The sequence below is a fragment of the Callorhinchus milii genome, unplaced genomic scaffold (assembly GCF_018977255.1).
Source record: "Callorhinchus milii isolate IMCB2004 unplaced genomic scaffold, IMCB_Cmil_1.0 Scaffold1, whole genome shotgun sequence".
In the NCBI taxonomy this organism is placed as follows: domain Eukaryota; kingdom Metazoa; phylum Chordata; class Chondrichthyes; order Chimaeriformes; family Callorhinchidae; genus Callorhinchus; species Callorhinchus milii.
The window spans coordinates 67654615-67675260 of record NW_024704742.1 but is presented as its reverse complement, the minus strand read 5'-3'; the positions used below and the strand labels follow the sequence as shown (position 1 = coordinate 67675260).

The following is a 20646-nucleotide window of genomic DNA, read 5'->3' as shown; positions in this document are numbered from 1 at the left end:
AGAGCCACTTTCCTGAAGTGGTGCCCAAAACTGAACGCAGTCTCCAGATGGGATCTGACTAATGCTCTATACAGTTTCATTTCTTCCCCTTTGTATTCCAGACCTCTTGAGATAAAAGCCAACATTCCATTCGCCTTTTTGATTACTTTTTGCACCTGGGAACTAGTTTTTAGTGATTTGTGGATCTGGACACCCAAATCCCTTTGCTCCACCACAGTTCTTAGTTTCTCCCCATTAAGAAAATATTCTGCTTTATCTTTTTTCGATCTATAGTGGATAACCGCACACTTCCCTATATTGAACTCCATCTGCCACAGCTTTGTCCACTCATTTAATCTATCTAAATCCCTTTGTAACTTCTTATTTCTATCTACGCATACTTACTGAGCCTCCTAGCTTAGTATTGTCCGCAAATTTGGATACAAAATTTTCTAGTCCTTCATCCAAGTCATTTATATATATGGCGAATAGCTGAGGTCCCTGTTACAGACCCCGGGGGGACACCACTTGTCACATCCCACCAATTAGAGAACATTCCCTTCATCCCTACTCCCTGTTTCCTAACCAATTACAAAGCCACATCACAAGGTTACCTCTGACTCCATGTACTTCCATTTTTGCTAATAATCTTTTGTGTGGACCTTATCAAATGCCACTACAACAACAACAGCAAGATTCCATTTATAAGAGCGCCTTTCACGTCGGGAGGACGTCCCAAGGCGCTGGACAGTTGGGTCGGGACCCGAGCAGGGGAGAAATGGTCAGGGTGAGTGGGGGTGGAGGGAGGGAGCGAGGAGGGGGAAGAGAGTCGAGAGGGGAGCTGAAGGCACGGTCAAAGAGAAAGGTCTTGAGACCGGGCTTGAAGGAGGAAAGGGAGGAAGCAAGGCAAAGGCATTGGGGGATGGAGTTCCAGAGCCTAGGGGCTGAGAGGCTGAAGCATAAGGGAGGCTGCATAGCATAAGGGAGGCTGAAGAGTTCATGGAACGAACATTTCAGGAGATGATCACTCCACAGCCACACAGGTTTTCAGGAGAGTGAGTAGATGACCACCTGGCATGGTAGGAAGAGGGGATGGGCAGTGCAGAAATCCTCTGAGTGTGTGGCACTCATAAACTGGTTCTCTGTACTGAATACTGGTCAGGGTGATGACACCTCTGGGGAGGAGAGTCAAAAGCAAATGGAGTACAGAGGGAAGAGTGTCACTGCAATTGTTATTGGGGACATAATGGTGAAAGGAGTAGACAGGTGTTTCTGCAACCAAAGTTGTGAATCTCCATGGTATGTTGCCTCCCCAGTGCCAGGGTTGAAGACATCACTGAACGGGTGCAAAACATTCTACAGGAGAAAGGGGAACATCCATAAGTCGTGGTCCACGTTGGGATCCATAACATATGGAAAAAAAGGCTGAGATCCTGCAGGGAGAGTATCAGAAGCTAGGGAAAAAGCTGAAGAGTAGGACCGCAAAGGTAGTGGTCTCTGGATTACTCCCAGTGCCTTGTGCAAATGAATATCAAAACAGCAGGATCAAATACATGAATGCATGACTGGAGAAATGGTGCAGAAAGGGGGCTTCAGGTTCCTGGATCATTGGGACCACTTCTGGGGTAGGTGGGACCTGTACAAGGTGGATGGGTTACACTTGAACAGTACTGGGACCAATGTCCTTGCAGGGAGGTTAACTAGTACTGTGGGAAAGGGTTTAAACTAATTTCGAGGGGAGATGTAGCAGTAGAGAGGACAAACAAGTTACATAGAGGGCTGGGAGAGATAAATACAATGTAATGAGTAGTTCAGAAAAAGGAGGGATTAGACAGGGGAGAAATGCAGAGCAGACTCAGTCAGCCTTGGAGTGCATGTGCGTAAATGCATGGAGTGTGACAAATAAGATAGGTGAGCTGCAGCCTGAAGTTGCCATATGGGGTTATGATGTGGCATCACGGAGACCAATAATGGAGACCTGGCTCAAACAAGGACAGGAATGAGAGCTGAATATTCCTGGCTACAATGTATTCAGGAGGGATAGGGAAGAAAAAAAAGAAGGGGCGGTGGCAATATTAAAGACAATGTTACGGCCCTGGAAAGGGACGATGTGCTAGAGGGTCCAAAAACAGAATCTATTTGGTTAGAGTTAAGGAGCTGTTACTCTGTTAGGTATAGACTGTAGACCACCAAATAGTGGGAAGGAGATAGACGAGCAAATCTGCAAGCAGATTTCAGAAAGATGCAAATAATAATAATAATAATCCTTGCATTTGATACAGTGCCTTATCACGTCTTCGAGATGTCTCAAAGCGCTTCACAGGATACACTATAAAGGGAATTGACTGTATAAAACTAATAGAGTAGTGATAATGGGGAACTTCAATTATCCTAATGTTGTGGAACGAAACCATAGACCACACAAACAATGAACAGTAATCAGTACAGGCTTTATTATAAGCTTACCGGTAGGTTCCCAAGTCACCTGAGATGGTACTTCCAAAGAATGTATAAAAACAAAGGTTTATATTCTTTTTCTTATCACACTGCGGCATTTTACAACCAATAATTATAATTCCTTACTATAACCCATGACAATTCTGCAGCATTTTTACATCCAATCAACAATGAACAGTTTTCCTTTGTCTGCTATAGTTTCACACACTCATATCAGAGTCATGTGATCTTACCTGACCCTGAAGAGTGGAACCATCTGGTTTTAAGCAATCATCTCTTCTAGTCTGAGAAAAGGTTGGAATGTCTGAGACTTTGTGAAAAGACCTTGAGAAAGACCACTGTAAAGGCTACGTGGCAACACTGTGTAGGTGCTTCAATTATCTATCACGTGAACCAACCATGCACGTCATCAAGGTTGTATAACCTTTGTAGGCTGATGGTACATTTAGTGTCACCTTCCACACTAACAGACTGACAAAATAACAATATAACGGGCAAGGAGGGGGAAGGATTCCTGAAATGTGTGCAGGATAACTTTCTGGATTAGTATGTTTCCAGCCCAATGAGGAAGGAAGCAGCGCTGGATCTAGTTCTGGGGAATGAAGTGGCACAGGTTTCAGTAGGAGAGCATGTGGACAACAGGGACCACAACATCATTAGGTTTAGAGTACTTATGGAAAGGGACAAGGAACAATCAAAGGTGAAGATACTTAACTGGGAGAGGGTTAACTTCAGTGAGTTAAAAAAGGGACCCAGCCAAGGTGGACTTGAAAGAAAGATTGGCAGGTAAAACAGCTAACGAGTAATGGGAAGCAGGAGATAATTTGGGGACAGAACAAATACCTTCCCACAAAGGGGAAAGGTAAGGCATCCAAACCTCCGTGGATGAATAAGGAAATTGGGATTAAAATAAAACAGGAAAAACAGCTTTATGATAAATGTCAGGTCAAAAGTACAGAAGATAAACAAATAGAATATAGAAACTACAGAGGAGAACCAAAATAGGAAATAAGACAGGCAAACAGATTGTATGAGAAAAGATTAGCAGGTAACATAAAAGGGACCCCTAAATTATTTTATAAGCATTTAAAGAATAAAAGGTTAGTCAAAGTGTTAGAAAATCGGGTCTCCGTTTGCAACCGGTTACCAGATTAAATGAATAAGGTTCGATCTCAATATACCGTATTGGTTGAATACATCAAGTTTATTGTCTAAATCCATTAATGCTTTATTACATAGCAATTATGAGTACACATATGGGGTATAAAAGGTATAAAATAGGAAACCATACAATAATATAAAAAGACTACACAACTAAAACTAGCTATTCAGAACAGAGCAATACTGCCGGACTTCGTTGATTCAGGACTTTGTTGATTCAGCACTTTGTCTTTTCTGCAAACAAGTCTTTAGATCAGCACTTTGTTTCCAGCTTTCGGTTTTCTCTGCTCCACGCTTTCACCTTCCTTTGTTCTTCTTTGTCCTTCCTTTTCAAGTCAAGAAGTCTCAGCAGTCTTGCTCTGGAGTCGACTAACCTTAGCCCTATTACACTATAACCTTTATACACCATTGCAGCCAATCAAGGTATACACCACATTGTCCAGTGTCATGTGCGCACATGATCAGTGCATGTTGGTTTTTTTCATTCCCCGCTATCTGGTCTTAAAAGTCAGATAAGGGTAAGGGACCCACTTCTGATACAGTCACGTACTCAGGTTAATTAACCATCTGCTTGGTGCGAGCCTGACTTGAGTTTCCACGAGGTCTTCCCTTTGTCCTGTCTAAGATAAGAGATGGATCGGTTTAGGGCTGTATCTGGTGTTTGTTATTTTGTTATGTGGGATCATTGGTACATTGCTTTTAAGTGACTGGTTATTTCTTATCATTGTCCCGGGATGATACCGAAGGTCTCTAGTTTAAACAACTTTCTCATTAGTTTCTATTCTTGAGGGTTGCCTTCAGTCGCTTGGCAGCCCTGTCAGAATCTAGTGACTTATTGCTAAGTCGAGATCCTGTGTCGACCGGTACCTTGGACCATTACCCTGTGGGCTTGTTGTTATTTACCAATAAGAGGAGCCCCTGCCCTTTTCCAAAGCTGTCTTGTTATTCTTTCAGAAACAGAGAAAATCAGATGTGTTCTATCCCATGACTGTCAGTACTTTCTCCATTCTACATTTGTTTAATGTTTATTATTATTAGACTACAACTTCTATAATCTAACAAACGTTAGGGTGGGTCCAATTAGGGACCAAAGAAGAAATCGTCTTGTGGAGGCAGAGGCTAGACAAATTTACCTGACATCACTTTACTTTCGAGTTACTTTCAAATATAGGTTTTATTACAGTTCAAGCAAACAAATCAGCTGCACTATATCCCTTATACAGATATGCTAGGCAACAGACAGAATCAAAATCATATACCCGATTTGACTCTGGGAAGTGACACAGCTCCTGGAACTCCCACAATTCTCTTCCACTCCAACTGCAGAAAGCTCCTCTTTCCTTATGGACCTCACTACTCCTCTTTCACTTTTAATAGTCACGTTCTTACTAGACGTAAATTCCCTCACCCCTCTACATATACAAAGATACAGCAGAATCAATATCGATTCCACTGGGAAGTGCTCTGAACCTCTACACAATTCCAACTATTTCAAAGTTACATCTTTTATGTGTTTCTAACTCCACTTCCCCTTATCACAGCGATAGCAACCCTTCGCAGGCTGTTAGCAAACTTTGAGCAGGCTCTTTTCTCATGGGAAAATAACTGCTAAGGAGAAACTGATAGGCACAGCAATTGGGAGGATTCTTTTCCTGTTTCTTAGTGTTGAACTAATAAGATTTCCAGGAATGTGCTTCTCTCTCTGAGTCTCGTTTTCACATCTGTGCTCAAGGACATAATTACTCAATTCTTTGATGGAGGATGACAATGGACCCAGACATGAGCGAGGGAAAGTTATCAAAACCTGACCTCAGCTGGGATCAAGCCAATATATCCTTACCTTTGCTCACACTAATTTGCACATGTACCCTCTCAGGGGCCCTAAGTTAGTCGTTTAAAAACACACACCCTTATCTATGCCCTAATAGCTAAGGAATACTATACTAAACAGATTATAGGTGTTTGGTTATATTTTAAAAGTATACTAATCAAAAATTTTAAAAACAGTAAGCATCACAAATATAATCATACAAGAGGGCATGGCTGATGTACTGAATGAGTACTTTGCATCTGTCTTCACAAAAGAAGAGGATGCAGCCAATGCCACAGTATCGGAGGAGAAGGTAGAGAAATTGGATAACATAAGAATAAACTGAGAGGAGGTACTAAAAAGGTTGTCGGTGCTCAAGGTTGATAAGTCACCCGGTCCGGACGGGATGCATCCTTGGTTACTGAGGGAAGTAAGGGTGGAAACAACGGAGGCTTTGGCCACAATCTTTCAATCCTCCTTGGACATCGGGGTGATGTCAGAGGACTGGAGGGTTGCAAATGTTACTCCCCTGTACAAAAGGGGCAGAAGGATAAACCTGGGAACTACAGGCCAGTCAGCCTAACATCAGTAGTAGGGAAACTTTGAGAGACTGTAATCAGGGAGAAAATAAATTTTCACTTAGAAAAATATGGGTTAATAAAGGACAGTCAACACGGATTTGTTAACGGTAAATCACGTCTTACAAACCTGATAAGAGTCTTTTGATGAAGTAATGGAAAGGGTGGATGAAGAGGGTGAAGTTGATGTAGTTTGTATGGTTCTTCAGAAGGCGTTTGATAAAGTGCCACATAGGAGACTTATAAGAAAAATAGAAGCCCATCGTATTAAAAGGACAGTGGCAGCATGCATGCAGAACTGGCTGGGAGACAGAAAGCAGAGCGTGGTGGTGACGGTTGTTTTTCTGACTGGAGGGAAGTGTGCAGTGGAGTCCCTCAGGAATCGGTGTTGGAACCACTGCTGTTTTTGATCTATATAAATGACCTGGACTTGGATATAGGGAGTACAATTTCCAAGTTTGCAGATGATACTAAGCTAGGAAAAGTAGTAAACAGTGAGGAGGATAGTAGCAGACTGCAAGAGGACATAGTAAAATGGGCAGACAGGTGGCAGATGAAGTTTAATGTGGAGATATTTTCAGTGCTTTGGGATGTCCTCCCGACGTAAAAGGCGCTCTATAAATGTAACTTTGTTGTTTTTGTTGTGGATATGCGAAGTGATACATTTTGGGAGGACGAATGAGGAGAGGCAATATAAGCTGATGGTAGAATTTTAGAGGGGGTGAAGGAACAGAGAGACCTGGAGGTCATATAAGTAAATCTTTGAAGGTGGCAGGACAGGGAGATAAAGCTGTTAAAAAAGCAATCGGGATACTAAGCTTTATAAATAGGGGCATAGAATACAAAAGTCAGGAAGTTATGATGAACCTGTACAAAACATTGGTTAGACCTCAGTACTGTGTTCAATTCTGGGCACCACACTTCAGGAATGATGTCAAGGTATTGGAGAGGGTGCAAAGAAAATTTACTAGGATGGTACCAGGAATGAGGGACATCAGTTATCAGGAAAGGTTAGAGAAGCTAGGGTTATTCTCCTCGGAGCAGAGGAAGTTGAGGGGAGATTTAACAGAGGTGTTGAAAATTATGAGGGCGTTCAATACGGTGAAGGGGAAACTATTTCCACTGGCAGGTGGGTCAGTAACCCAAGGGCACCGATTTAAAATAGTTGTCAAAAGAAACGGAGGGGAGGTGAGGAGAAATTTTTTCACATTGCGAGTTTTTCGGATCTGGAATGCATTGCCTGAAAGGGTAGTGGAAGCCGATTCGATAACAACTTTTAAGAGAGAAAATAATTATTTGGGGAGGATAAGTTTGCAGTGCTATGGGGAGAGAGCAGAGGAGTGGGATTGATTTGGATAGCTCTTTTCAAAGAATCGGCACAGACACAATGGGCCGAATGACCTCCTTCTGTGCTGTATAATTCTATAATTCATTAGTCTTGATACACGGCTACAGTAAACACCAACTCGCTTGTTAAGAGAGAAAACTAAGCAAAATTGAGAACCCATAGGGTATAGTGGAATTGAATCTATTGAAGTGCATGCAACTTGCATTTATATAATACACTTCACACAGGATAGCAGATCTCTCCCTTACTTTCAGCCAGCAATAAAATAATAAATAATAATTCTTGCATTTGATATCGGGAGGGGAGGGGAAGGGGGGTGGCCGATGGCATGGTCAAAAGGGAGGGTCTTGAGGCGGGACTTGAAGGAGGCTGAGGAGGGGGTGAGGCGGAGTGACTGGGGGATGAAATTCCAGAGGTTGGGGGCAGAGTGGCTGAAGGCCCTCCCGCCAATGGTGGGGCGGGTGGGTCAGGGAACGTGGAGCAGGCCAGAACCGGCTGAGCGGAGGGAACTGGCAGGTTGGTAGGGGGTTAGGAGGTCACAGAGGCAGTGGAGGGCTTTGTAGGTGAGGACCAGGATCTTGAACTGGATCCTCTGAAGGATAGGGAACCAATGGAGTCAGGCGAGAATTGGGGGGATGGGGTCATGGAGTTTGATGCAGGAGAGGACACGGGCTACAGAGTTCTGGATTATCTGCAGCCTGTGGAGGAAGGAGTTGGGAAAGCCGACAAGCAGGGCATTTGCTTAGTTGAGCCTGGAGGTGATGAAGGCATGAACAAGAGTTTCAGCGGCCTGAGGTTAGGTAGTGGCGGAGTCAGGCGATGTTATGGAGGTGAGGGAAGGTAGAGCGGGTCATGGCTTGAATGTGGGAGAGAAAAGACAGTTGAGGATCGAACAAGACACCTGGGTTCCTGACTGGTTTGGTGAGTTGAAGTGTGCAACCATGGAGGTTGATGTTGCCAGAGCCTGAGATGCTGAGGCGCTGGCGTGAGCCAATCAGGAGGGCCTCAGTCTTGTTCACATTCAACTGTAGGAAATTTACCCTCATCCAGGACTTGATGTCCGACAGACAGTCTGTCAGGACAGCAGTGGTCCTGGAGTTGAGGGTGGAGGCAGAAAGATAGAGTTGGGTGTCATCCGCATACATATGGAAGTTGGCCCCTTGTCTGCGGATGATGTAGATATTAAAGAGGAGAGGGCCAAGGACAGAACCCTGGGAGATGCCAGATGTGACAGTATGGGGGCTGGAGGAAAAAACGTTAGAGGCAATAAAGTGGGGACTAACCACTAACCTACAGGTGGAAGAGTCCTGTAGCTTAGTGGTAGAGCACTCGCCTGCAAGCGAGAGGACTGGGTTTGATTCCAGGACAGGGTGAAATGTTGGGTAAGATTCCTTACTATACACATATCTGTTTAACTAGCAGTAAGTAGCAACCCGGTTGTTAGTCGATTGGTGGGGATTGCTTTTCTGGGAGGATGTGAAATTTTGGGGTTCAAGCGTTTGTCAGAAACCACACCAAGGATATTATTAAAACGTTTTGTTAGCAAATATAAAACCACACAAGCATAAACATTACATTACACCCGACGCATTATCATTACTAGTCGCACTTAAAATGACTACTAAAGCACTATCTTAACAAGATGCATTACTAAAGCTTACTAAATTACTACTTAACAAAATACACTCAATACTAAAATTCTAAACATATATAAAAAAATTATGTGATATATGAAATGTCCTAAATCATCTCTAACTGTTTTGTATGTATGTTAGGTGTGTGTTTTAGTAAGTAGGAGACACACAATCAAGCAGGCAGGAAATCGTGATGGAAGTTCTAAGGTTGGCACAAAAATTAAACACTGTTTAATTTTTAAATTAAATGTTTGCTGCTGGCTGCAAACGTCTAAGGCTGAACTTGTCCTCTTTGCGGTCCACTCCGGCGAGAGCTGGACTTATCCTCTTTCCTTCTACCCGCTTCTCTTTCTCCCTTTCTCCTCTTTCTACCTTTCTCTTCAGAGGCTCCTCAAAGACTCTCCAGAGGCTCTCCAGAGATTCCTCAGAGGCGCTTCGCGAGGCTCTTCCGAGTTTCCTCTCAAGGCTCTTCCGAGTCTCGTCCCGTGGCTCTTCCCGCAGCTCTTTTTTTCCTCTCTTCTTGTGTCGCATGGCAGTTTTTATTCCTTTAATTCATTCTACTTAATTCATCTATTCAATACATGATCAATACTAATGATTCTTATCTATAATCCCAACTATTTACAAGGATTAATAATAATAAAAATCCATTAAAAAAATTATAATAATTTGGCACTCAATCCATGACTTTTTGTGGAACACAGCTGTGTGCATTTGGCTGCTGCGTTCCGCCCACAAAATATACAATCAATGTGGGCGAAACGCGGCAGCGTTTATTCTGTGAATCTCTTTGAGATAAGGCGCTATATCAAATGCATTATTATTATTATCATTACTATTACGTCCTGGTGTCTGCCCTGTAATTGAACTTCCCAACCCTGAACCTGGGCCCCGTTTGCTCAACTAACACAAACCTTTTGCCGCCCCAGATTCCTTCATGCTACCATCTTCGCCCAAGCCTTTAATCACTATGGCTCTGACCTCTTGAACTCCCTGTCTCAATCCCTTTGCCTTGGCCCCTCTTTATCTGTCATTAAATCTCATCTGAAGGCCTACAGCTTATAGCGCGCCTATGGTTATCTCCCCGTTGCCCTTGCTTGCCATTCATTCCCACCTCTGTACTGCGCTCCAAGCGACTTTCACGTGTGAAGTGCATTATATAAATGCAAATTATTTTTGTTGTCTTGTTGCTTTAGCGGGCTTACAATACAAAATTATATTGTATAGCGCCTTTCATGTCGGGAGGACGTCCCCAGGCGCGCCCTCCGCTGGACATCAGGGATTTGTACCCTGGGGGTTGGGATCGGGGAGGGCGGCCGAAGGCTCGGTGGACGAGAAGGGCTTTGAGACGTGCCGTGAAGGAGGCGAGGGAGGGGGCGAGGGGACGGGGCTGTGGGATGGAGGGCCATAGGGTGGGGGCAGAGGGGCTGAGTCACGTTAATCAGCCTGAGCAGCGGAGGGGGCCGACGGGTTGATACGGGGTCAGCAGGTCACAGCGGTGGGGTGGGGAGGGGGCAATATCCCACAAATAGCCATGAAGTGATTGACCAATTTGATGTGGAGGAATTGTTGCCCGGGACACCGGGAGAAATCTCCCTTCTCCATTCAAGTAGCAGCGACGGCTCATTGTCCGCCATGAAAACGACAGGGCGTTCAAGCTGCACTGCCACGTCCCCGTAAACACAGGATTGATTCCCCGCAGTGTCAGTTACATTGCGTGAAACCGATCCTGTGATGTTCACCCTCTGATGGCAGAGGGGGAGGGGGGGGGGGGGAGCACAAGCTGCACTCCATTGCTCCTGTGGGACCTCGGGAGAGGAGCGGCTCCATCGCGGGGGGGGGGGGTGGGCGGCGGAGGACACGCCCCCATCGCAGTGCCCGCCCCCCGCTTCCCGGAGTCACCGCCGCTATTGGCCGACGGCGCCGTCAATCACGGGGAGTGAAGCGCGGTGACGAGGGGGCGGGAGTCATCACCATCTCCTCGCGCACCGGAGTGACCGTTGACGGTTTTTTTCGTCCCGCTTCACGCGCTCGCCCCACCCCCCCCCCCCCCCCCCCGCCCCACCCCCTCACCCTCATCCTCATCCTCCTGCCCCGTCCATCAGTGCCTTGGCGTCGAGTTGCTCCCAGTCGGTGTGGGCGCGGCTGTGCTCTGCTCTGCCTCTCCGCTCCTCGTTACTGTTGTCAGATTTTTTTTGTCGAGGAGGAGGAGAAGGAGAAGAAGAAGAAGAACGAGAGAAAATCTGATGTGTTACCATTACGCGCGTGTGTGCCGCCGGGCGGCGGCGGGGGGGGGCAATGTGTGTGCATTTGTGTAAATAAATTGTTATCTAATAGTAAACCCGACACACACCCCCCCTCCCCCCTCCCCCTCCCTCCCTCCCTCCCCCCGTGAGGATGGCTATGGAGGGACTCGGGCCCGCAGTGTCTCAGGAGGTGCCGCTGAGGAACGATGGGGTCGTCTTTTGAGAGGTAAGGATCGATTTCTGTGGCGCAGTCCAACTGGAGAACCGGCCTTTTATTTTATATAATTGTTAAGCTTTGGCCGCGCATATTTTCTACCTTTTATCTTCTCCCCCCACCCCACCCCACCCCTCCCCCCCCCCCCCCCCCCCCCCCCCACCCCTCCCCCCCCCCACCGTCGTCCACTGCAGTTCAGTCTTGTCGGATCAGGCGGGTTATGTTGCGTTGTATTTGCCCTTTTTTTTTCCCCGCTGTGGCTGTTGGTCAAGACATGACTTACATTTTTTTTGGGGGGGGGTTGATATCTTGGCAAAAAAAAACCTCCACACACACACACACACACACCCTCTTTGAAGATCTTTACCTGCACGGTTTCAAAAGCGCTGACCTAAATCCGGTCACTCTGCAAACCATTAGGAGGCAAAGCTGGTGTTCGGTTGACTTTGGGCTACAAGTTCACTTTATTTGAATTTATTTGAATTTGAATCCCATTTTTTTCTGGGGTGGGGGGTGGGGGGACGGGTTTTGTTGTAATGCGGATGTGTAGAGAAAAAAACAACTGTTTTGTGCGGGTGCCTTTACTTGCAATTATTTTAATTTAAACGTTTCCGCACTTGAAGAGCCTAATAATAATCCCTCCAAAACCAAAAACAATAATAAATTGGTCATTTTCAATCTACGACTGTTTGTGGGACATTGCTGTGCGCAATTGGCTGCCGCGTTCGCCCACAAATATGCAGTCAATTCACTTTACAGTGTGTTCTGTGAAGCCTTTGGGACGTCCTCCCGACGTGAAAAGCGCTATATCAAATGCAAGGATTATTATTATTATTATTATTACTTACACAGTTTCAAAAGTGCCTGAATTTAGGAGGAAACGCACAGTAAATAATGGGGCAGCTCTGGGGTTAGTGTTTGGGTGACTTTGATCCACAAGCGGTTTTTAAATTTCTGCCAAGCCCTGATCTGATCATCACTTTATGTTCGGTGTTGCCAGACTGGGAGAGTTTCTTCTGTTTTTGTTCCGACTTAACAATAATAATAATAATATTATTTTTGCTTCGGATTTACGACACTTGTAGTAATTTAGGTGTGATTTGGGCGGGTTTCTTGTTTTGTTTTTAAGCTGTGCGTCAATAAAAGGCTTTGGATGGATTCTACTTTGAACGTTTTTAATTTAAACCCCGCACAACCTTTTTTCCCATCGTGTTTGAAGACTTTCACTTACAGTTACAAAAGCATTAACCTAAATCGACCTCTCTGCTACCCATTAAGTATACAGTCAATTCACTTTACAGTAAATGGAAGTTTTGGGAGTGAATGGTGGCTACTGAGGGCATGAAGCCAATCTAGACACTGCAGATGAAAATAAATATTGCGCTACAATCATTATGGCCTCTGCAAGGGTACAAAGTTGACAGTTTGCAGTTTGAAAAGATTAGTTAGGAATCGTAATACTCTTCAAGATTTTGTGTTTTGGTTTTAATATTCTTGACTGTTCAAAGCATCGTGTTGGTATCGACTTGTTTTTCTGAGCAGGAACTCTGGTGTGTCAGGGTTTCAAAACTCATTTTCATAGCTGGTATACACCCATTTAATTTGCATCTTCAAGGGAAACCAAAGGATCTGTATTAGATTGAGAGGGGGAGGGGATAGAATTATCTTTATTCTGATAAAGACAAAATGTCTATGCGTCTGGGTGTCTGCCAATAACGCAATAACGGATTGACGTCGAGACATGATGTATACCACATTGGACCGGTCTTGCATGGGGGAGTGTCATGGGCATATTTTGTTTTGGGATCTCCCATCATTGATGAACTATATTTAAAAANTGTTTTAATTAAGCCACAAAATATGAGGTATGCATGATATTCTGCAACAAAGTAGCGACAGAGAAAATCACACATCCTTCTAGAGAGATACATCTATTTTATACTAATAAAGACTAATAAAGGGATCTCCTATTATATAAAGTATAATAATATCATATAAAGTATAATGATGTAATACAATAAAATATAATAATCTTAACTGCAACCTTCATTTCACCGCTTCATGCTCCATCTCCTCGGACTTCTCTCCTCTCACAACCTCTCCCTCCACATCCACTCTGCTACCCACGCTCATGGCCACCCTCTCGACTTGGTGATTACACGGGACCGCCAAGTCTCAGACCTCACAATCACAGACAAAGCCATCTCCGATCACCATTTAATCTCCTTTGACTCCTCAACCCCCTCGCCACCCAACCCACCTCCATCTCCTACCACCCATTGAAAAAAATCTCCCTGCAATCCCTCTTTGTTGCCCTAGGGTCATCTGAACTCCTCACCCTCTGGCCTACCTCCTGCACTGATTTATCCTCCTCGCTCACTCTACTCCACAACAACAATTACATTTGTAAAGCGCCTTACACATCAGGAACATGTCCCAAGGTGCTGTACAGACAGTTACGAACACGAGCAGGGGGGGAAGCAGGGAGATCGAAAGCATGGCCAAAGAGGAGGATCTTGAGATGGGTCTTGAAGGTGGCAAGGGAGGGGGCGAGGCAGAGGGACTGCGGGATGGAGTTCCAGAGGGTGGCGGCAGAGGGGCAGAAGGCGCGCCGGCTAATAGTGAGGTGAGCAAGGCGGGGGACATGAAGCAGGCTGGAGCCCGCTGAGTGGAAGGAGTGAACAGGGTGTCAGAGGTTCAGGAGATCGCAGAGGTAGGAGGGAGCAAGACCGTGGAGGGCTTTGAAGGTGAGGACCAGGATCTTGAACTGTATCCTCTGTGTGATAGGATGCAGTGGAGTTGGGCGAGGATGGGGGTGATAGGGTTGCGGAGCCTAGTGAGAGAGAGGACATGGGCTGCAGAGTTCTGGATGATCTGCAGCTTGTGGAGGGAGGGGAGTTGGGGAGGCCGACAAGCAATGAGTTTGCATAGTTGAGCCTCGATGTAATGAAGGCGTTTATGAGGGTTTCGGCGGCTGCAGTGTGAGATAGTAGCGGAGTCGGGCAACGTTGTGGAGGTGGGAAAGGCAGAGCGAGTCATGGCGTAGATATAGGGTAGAAAGGTTAGTTGAAGGTCAAACAAGACCCCAAGGTTCCAGACTGCCTTAGCAACGTGGAGTGTGCAAACATGGATGGTGATGCTGTCAGTGCATGAAGTGAGGAGGAGCTGACAGGAGCAAATCAGGAGAGCCTCGGTCTTGTTGACGTTCAGCTGAAGAAAGTTAGCTCTCATCAAGGAATTGATGTTGGCAGATCTGGCTGGACTACATCAAAACGTACTGCTCCGCACTCGCCTCCCCAAATTGTCCTTCTACGTGGAGTCCTGTAGCTCAGTGGTTAGAGCACTCGCTTTGCAAGTGAGAGACCTGAGTTCAATTCCAGGCAGAGGGCGAAACCTTGGGCAAGTTTCCTTACTCCACACAGAGCCTAATAATAATCCCTCCAAAACCAAAAACAATAATAAATTAGTCATTTTCAATCTACGACTGTTTGTGGGACATTGCTGTGTGCAATTGGCTGCCGCGTTCGCCCACAAATATACAGTCAATTCACTTTACAGTGTGTTCTGTGAAGCGCTTTGGGACGTCCTCCCGATGTGAAAAGCGCTATATCAAATGCAAGGATTATTATTATTAAGATAATCTTGGAGGCGAAGGACAACCCCAGGTTCCTCTTCTCCACCACCTGGCTCCTCCATCCACCCTCTCTCGCCTTGCCCATTCTCTCCTCAAACTCTGACTGTGAGGCGATGCTGGATTTCCTTGAGTCCAAAATGAGGGGATCCAATCAGCTGCCTCCACCCTCCCCATCTTCCCCCCTCCCTACACACGCTGATCCCTACCCATCCCTCCCTCCACATCTTCGAACCTCAAGGCTCGATTACAGAAACTCCCTCCTTGCCAGCCTCCTCAACTCTTCCCTCCACAAGCTGCAGATCATCCAGGATGATACAAATGAGTTGTTGATGTGTTTGATAGCATCAAGGGGATGAACTTGGTGAACTTGTTCCAGGCCTTTGTGACAGAATTGTTGTTTGTGCATCTGTTTGTGGATGATACCTCACCCCTCAGGCCGCTGAAACTCTTGTTCATGCCTTCATCACCTCCAGACTCGACTATGCAAACAGCCTGCTTGTTGACCTTCCCAACTCCTCCCTCCACAGGCTGCAGATAATCCAGAACTCTGTACCCCGTGTCCTCTCCCGCACCAAACTCCGTGACCCCATCTCCCCCATTCTCGCCCGACTCCATTGGCTCCCTATCCTTCAGAGGATCCAGTTCAAGATCCTGGTCCTCACATACAAAGCCCTCCATGGCCTCGCCCCACCCTACCTCTGCGACCTCCTAAACCCCTACCAACCCGCCCGTTCCTCCGCTCAGCTGGCTCCGGCCTGCTCCATGTCCCCCGCCCCACCATTGGCGGGAGAGCCCCTTCAGCTACTCTGCCCCCAACCTCTGGAATTCCATCCCCCGGTCACTCCACCTTGCCGCCTCCTTAGTCTCCTTCAAGTCCCGCCTCAGGACCCTCCTTCAACTATGCCATCGGCCACCCCCTTTCCCCTCCCCTCCCTCCTAACCCCAGCTCGGTTATGAAATGCTGTACTCTGTCCAGCACCTTGGGATGTCCTCCTGACATGAAAGGCGCTATACAAATGTAATCTTGTTGTTGTTGCTGGCAGACTTGCCCAGGGTTATGATGTGCTGCACTCACCATCTTGAACACTGGTCCACCCAGTGGGACCTAATGGTGTGGAATCTTGGTTCCGCGTGGCTCAAGAGGGGACATCAAGGGTATGATTGGAAGATACAAGGGGCATCAGAGGACACTGCTTGGGCTCTGCCCTGAGGGACCGCTTGAGAAGTGGCGAAGGGCACTCTGGTCATGCTCATCTCTCTTCAAGAACAGAAGGTACTAATGCAGATCAAGCTTGTGGCTCATAAGACCTCATTCCAAACCATTCTCTTTTTATGGTTCTAAATTCCTGAACATGTAGTGGAGAGGCTTCCTCCATTTTGCAAAGTCCGGGATTAAAGAGTGAGGTAGATTTGTGACAAATAGGAATAGGAAGCAATTGCATGGAGGGAGGGCTAAGACCAATACTGATCTGTCACTGAGCACCTTGCAAGCAGAGTTGGCTTGACAGAGGGATTAAACAGCTGGTGCTGAGTAACACTGGTAAATAGCATTGGACTTGGATCTCTAGAAAATTAAGGTGGATGGCATGTCACAAACTGTCCTGTAATGGTCCTCCATCACATTAAAGGTAGAAGTCTGTCAGATAAGTGATGAGGACACTCTGAAGCTTGGGGCAACATCTGAAAGGCGCTACCTGGTGTCCCGAGTTCATGAATATGTGTTCGTATATCCAGAGCTTGGAATACACCTTGATTGGTTTTCAGCGAGGTAAGCAGCTGCAACCCACATCCACACCTCCAACAGATGGAATCATCAGTCAATGGGAAGGGATGTGCCTCAGAGCTGTGGTTAAGGAAGATGGTGCCAATTCTCTTGTGCGTCACTGGGGCCAGGTATCCTTCCTACTCTGCTCTGGCTAATACTGTAAGCCAAAGCCCTAATGAGTAAGCATTACGGCATGTGTCAGGCAACAGGGAATGCCTATAAATAATAGAGGATCAAACACTGAGTGATATTGGAAGAAGTGTATTGTGGTAGAATGATTCTGGAAGATTTCCTGTTGTGTGTGTGATCGTATGTACGATCAAAATAATTAAAACTTCTATTTTTCATTTTCCAACATTAAAAACATCAAGCACCAAAAATGTGGAGGGAGATGTTAGTTCTGAGGAAAGAATCTTATGTAGTCAGTAACTGTTAGCCAATAATTCTATACAAAAAATTACATCAATATTTTTTATAAAATAGTTTTGAAGGCAGCATTTGCATTATTCTCTGCAGAGTCTTGAGACTCTGATAGCAGCAATGTTGACATATTCCTAGAAGCACAATGAGACTCTGTTGTTTATCTCTGATAGCATACCCCAGCCATTACCCACCCATTTCTAATCTGCCCTTCCTCTCAAAAGGTCTAGAACGGGTTGTGGCCAACTAACTCCGCGCTCATTTCTCCTCCCACTCCCTCTTTGAACCCCTCCAGTCCGGTTTCCGCTCTGCCCACAGTACAGAAACTGCGCTTGTGAAAGTCACAAACGACATCCTCTCTATCTGTGACCAGGGCTCCCTCTGCCTTCTTGTCCTCCTGGACCTCTCCGCTGCGTTTGACACAGTTGATCACGCCATCCTCCTCCACCGCCTTTCCTCCGTCATCCACCTCAGTGGGACCGCACTCGCCTGGTTCGAGTCCTACCTCACAAACCACCAGAGGTACATCTGGATAAACGGCTTCTCCTCCTGCTGTCACCCGGTTACCTGTGGGGTACCCCAAGTATCCATCCTTGGCCCCCTCCTCTTTCTGATCTACATGCTCCCTCTGGGGGATGTCATCCGCAGACATGGGGTACATTTCCACATGTATGCAGATGACACTCAATTCTACTTTTCCACCTCTCTTTGCAACCCCCAGTCCCCTGATGTTCTGTCAGGCTGCCTGTCAGCCCTCAGGGGCTGGATGAGCGCAAACTTCCTTCAGCTGAACGTTGACAAGACGGAAACCATACTCTTCGGCTCTCGTCAACGTCTAAAATCTCATGGTTTTCACCTCCTCCACCTACCCGACCTCCTCCTAAAACTCTCCGAACCGGTACACAACCTAGGCGTTAGATTCGACCCCCAATTATCCTTCCTCCCCCACATCTGGTCCCTTATCAGCACTGCTTTTCTCCACGTCCATCGCATTGCCCGTCTCCGCTAATACCTCTCCCCAAAAGCCCTCTGGTCCATGCCTTTGTCACCTCTCGGCTGGACTACTCCAATGCCCTCCTCGCTGGTCTCCCATCCATAAAGTCGCAACTCATTCAGAACTCTGCCGCCCGCATTCTCACCCGCACGAAAGTCCGCTCCCCGATCACTCCGGTCCTTGCCAGACTACACTGGCTGCCTATCCCAGAGAGGATCGACTTCCAAGATCCTCACCCTTGTATTCAAGTCCTTGCACTCCTCTGTACCCCCCTCTGGACCTCTCTCCTCAAAACAGCACCCATTGCCTTTGTTCCTCCAGGTCTGGCCTCCTCCTTATCCCCTGAGTCCTCCGCTCCACCCTCGGTGGCCGTGCCTTCAGCCACTATGCCCCGAGGCTTTGGAACTGCCTTCCTCACTTCGTCTCGCTCCCTCCCATCCCATTTTCAGGGCTCTGCTGAAGACCTTTCTTTTCGACTGCGACTTTGGTCACCTTCTCCCCCCCTCCCCCTGGCTCGGTCCCGGGATCCGAAACTGTAAAGCGCTCTGAGATGCCATCCGGTGTGGAGGGCACTATATAAATCCAAGTTGTTGTTGTTGTAGCAGCAATGTTGACATTTTCGTAGAAGCACAGTGATAATCGTGCACCACCCAGTTAAATGAATCAGCACTGTACCTTAGAAATTCCTGATATATGTGAATATCAGATTATGATTGTGAAGAGTTTTTATATTCAAATAGCCTGGTAACAATTATGAGCAGTACTCCAGTAGAACAACAACAACAACTTGGGAGAGCCCGACTCCGAGCCGTGGGGGCTAAGAAATGCTAAACTGTCAGCTCACCCCCATATTAAACTATGTCATTGTTAAGCCCTCTGCATGCTATATAAATTGTGGTTGTTACTTTTGTTTGTGTGGGTGGTGAAAGGAAATGATAATATTTGATAATATTTATATTAAAAAAAATCCTTGCATTTGATATAGCGCTTTTCACGTCGGGAGGACGTCTCAAAGCGCTTCACAGAACACACTAAAGTGAATTGACTGTATATTTGTGGGCGAACGCGGCAGCCAATTGCGCACAGCAATGTCCCACAAACAGTCATAGATTGAAAATGACCAATTTATTATTGTTTTTGGTTTTGGAGGGATTATTATTAGGCTCTGTGTGGAGTAAGGAAACTTGCCCAAGGTTTCGCCCTCTGCCGGGAATTGAACTCAGGTCTCTCACTTGCAAAGCGAGTGCTCTAACCACTGAGCTACAGGACTCCACGTTGTAGTTGTAATAACTGATTGTATCATGCAGCAAGTAACAGAGGAATAGGTAGGAACAACTTCCAATCACGTAGCTGGCCTAAAGTCATTAGAATGTTTTAATAAGGTAAACGAGGAACACTGTTATGCTTGCATATTCAAATCGGTCAGTGCAAGCAAAATAATATTGAGAGACCAAACATTTCCGCAGATAATGGCAGTGGAATGCTTCTTGTAAAACTTGTTAAAGCTGTGATAGTGAGCGAAAGACCGGTCAGATTCAAGCTGGGGCATGTCTTGATACAATGCTAAGCAGTTGAACCTACAGAAATAGTTGCATAAAAGGATAAAATAAATTAGCTGGCATTCTTCTACAGATACCCAAGAAACTCGGGACAAAACTGGTGATTTAATGCTGATCAGAAAGAGCTGGCATATGTGCTGTCATTAATTCACTGGATCATGTATTGAGGCCTTGTGTATTAAAACTCAAACCATATGCAGTGATGGTTGGTTAGATGGTTTAAAACATCTTAAGCATGTTGTTCCTACATAAAAGAAAACTGTAAGGACAAAGGCAGACAGATTTTTTAAAGACTTTATCTTTCTCTGCCATTTGATTCATACCTGGTATGAATGAAAGTGTTTACAGATATGTTACTGTAAACAAAACACACATTGAAGTTTAATTTTTCTTCCTCCAAATTAAAAAGCTACTTGAAGTTCAATAGACAAAGGCCTACTACATTCTTTGACTGGTTTGTTCAAAGATCAAAGAATGCTATGGAAATGCTTGTGTTGTAAATTGCAAATCGTGATGCATTATTTGATTAGTTGCAAAGTTTGTTGGTTGTCTTTCATTTTCTTTGACACTGCATGTTTATCAGCTATACAGTTAAGGGTGGCTCAGCTTGTTCTAAAATAATGACCTTGCGAAATGAATGTGATTATTTTTGTAACTAAATTAATCCCAAGCGAATAATTTTGTTCATCAAAGCTAGTTTGAATGGAGATGCATTTTTGCTGGGTTTGTGATTGCTTGATGAAGCCACGCCACCTGGAGTGAATGAACACTGAATGACGTATGCATCAGCATATTATTTTTCCTAGTTTTATACAGGTCTTTGTTATGGAATGGGGGCAGAGTGGCA

General features: G+C 45.8%; 1 protein-coding gene across 1 annotated transcript in view; it reads left to right on the top strand.

Moving 5' to 3' along the window:
- The first annotated feature begins 11372 nt into the window (after positions 1-11372).
- Positions 11373-20646, top strand: part of LOC103181477 (lactosylceramide alpha-2,3-sialyltransferase) — a 39340-nt gene continuing 30066 nt past the window's right edge. Inside the window, exon 1 of the mRNA XM_042343429.1 lies at positions 11373-11439. The gene's annotated coding sequence lies outside the window, so the exon portion shown is untranslated. The remainder of the gene's footprint in view (positions 11440-20646) is intronic.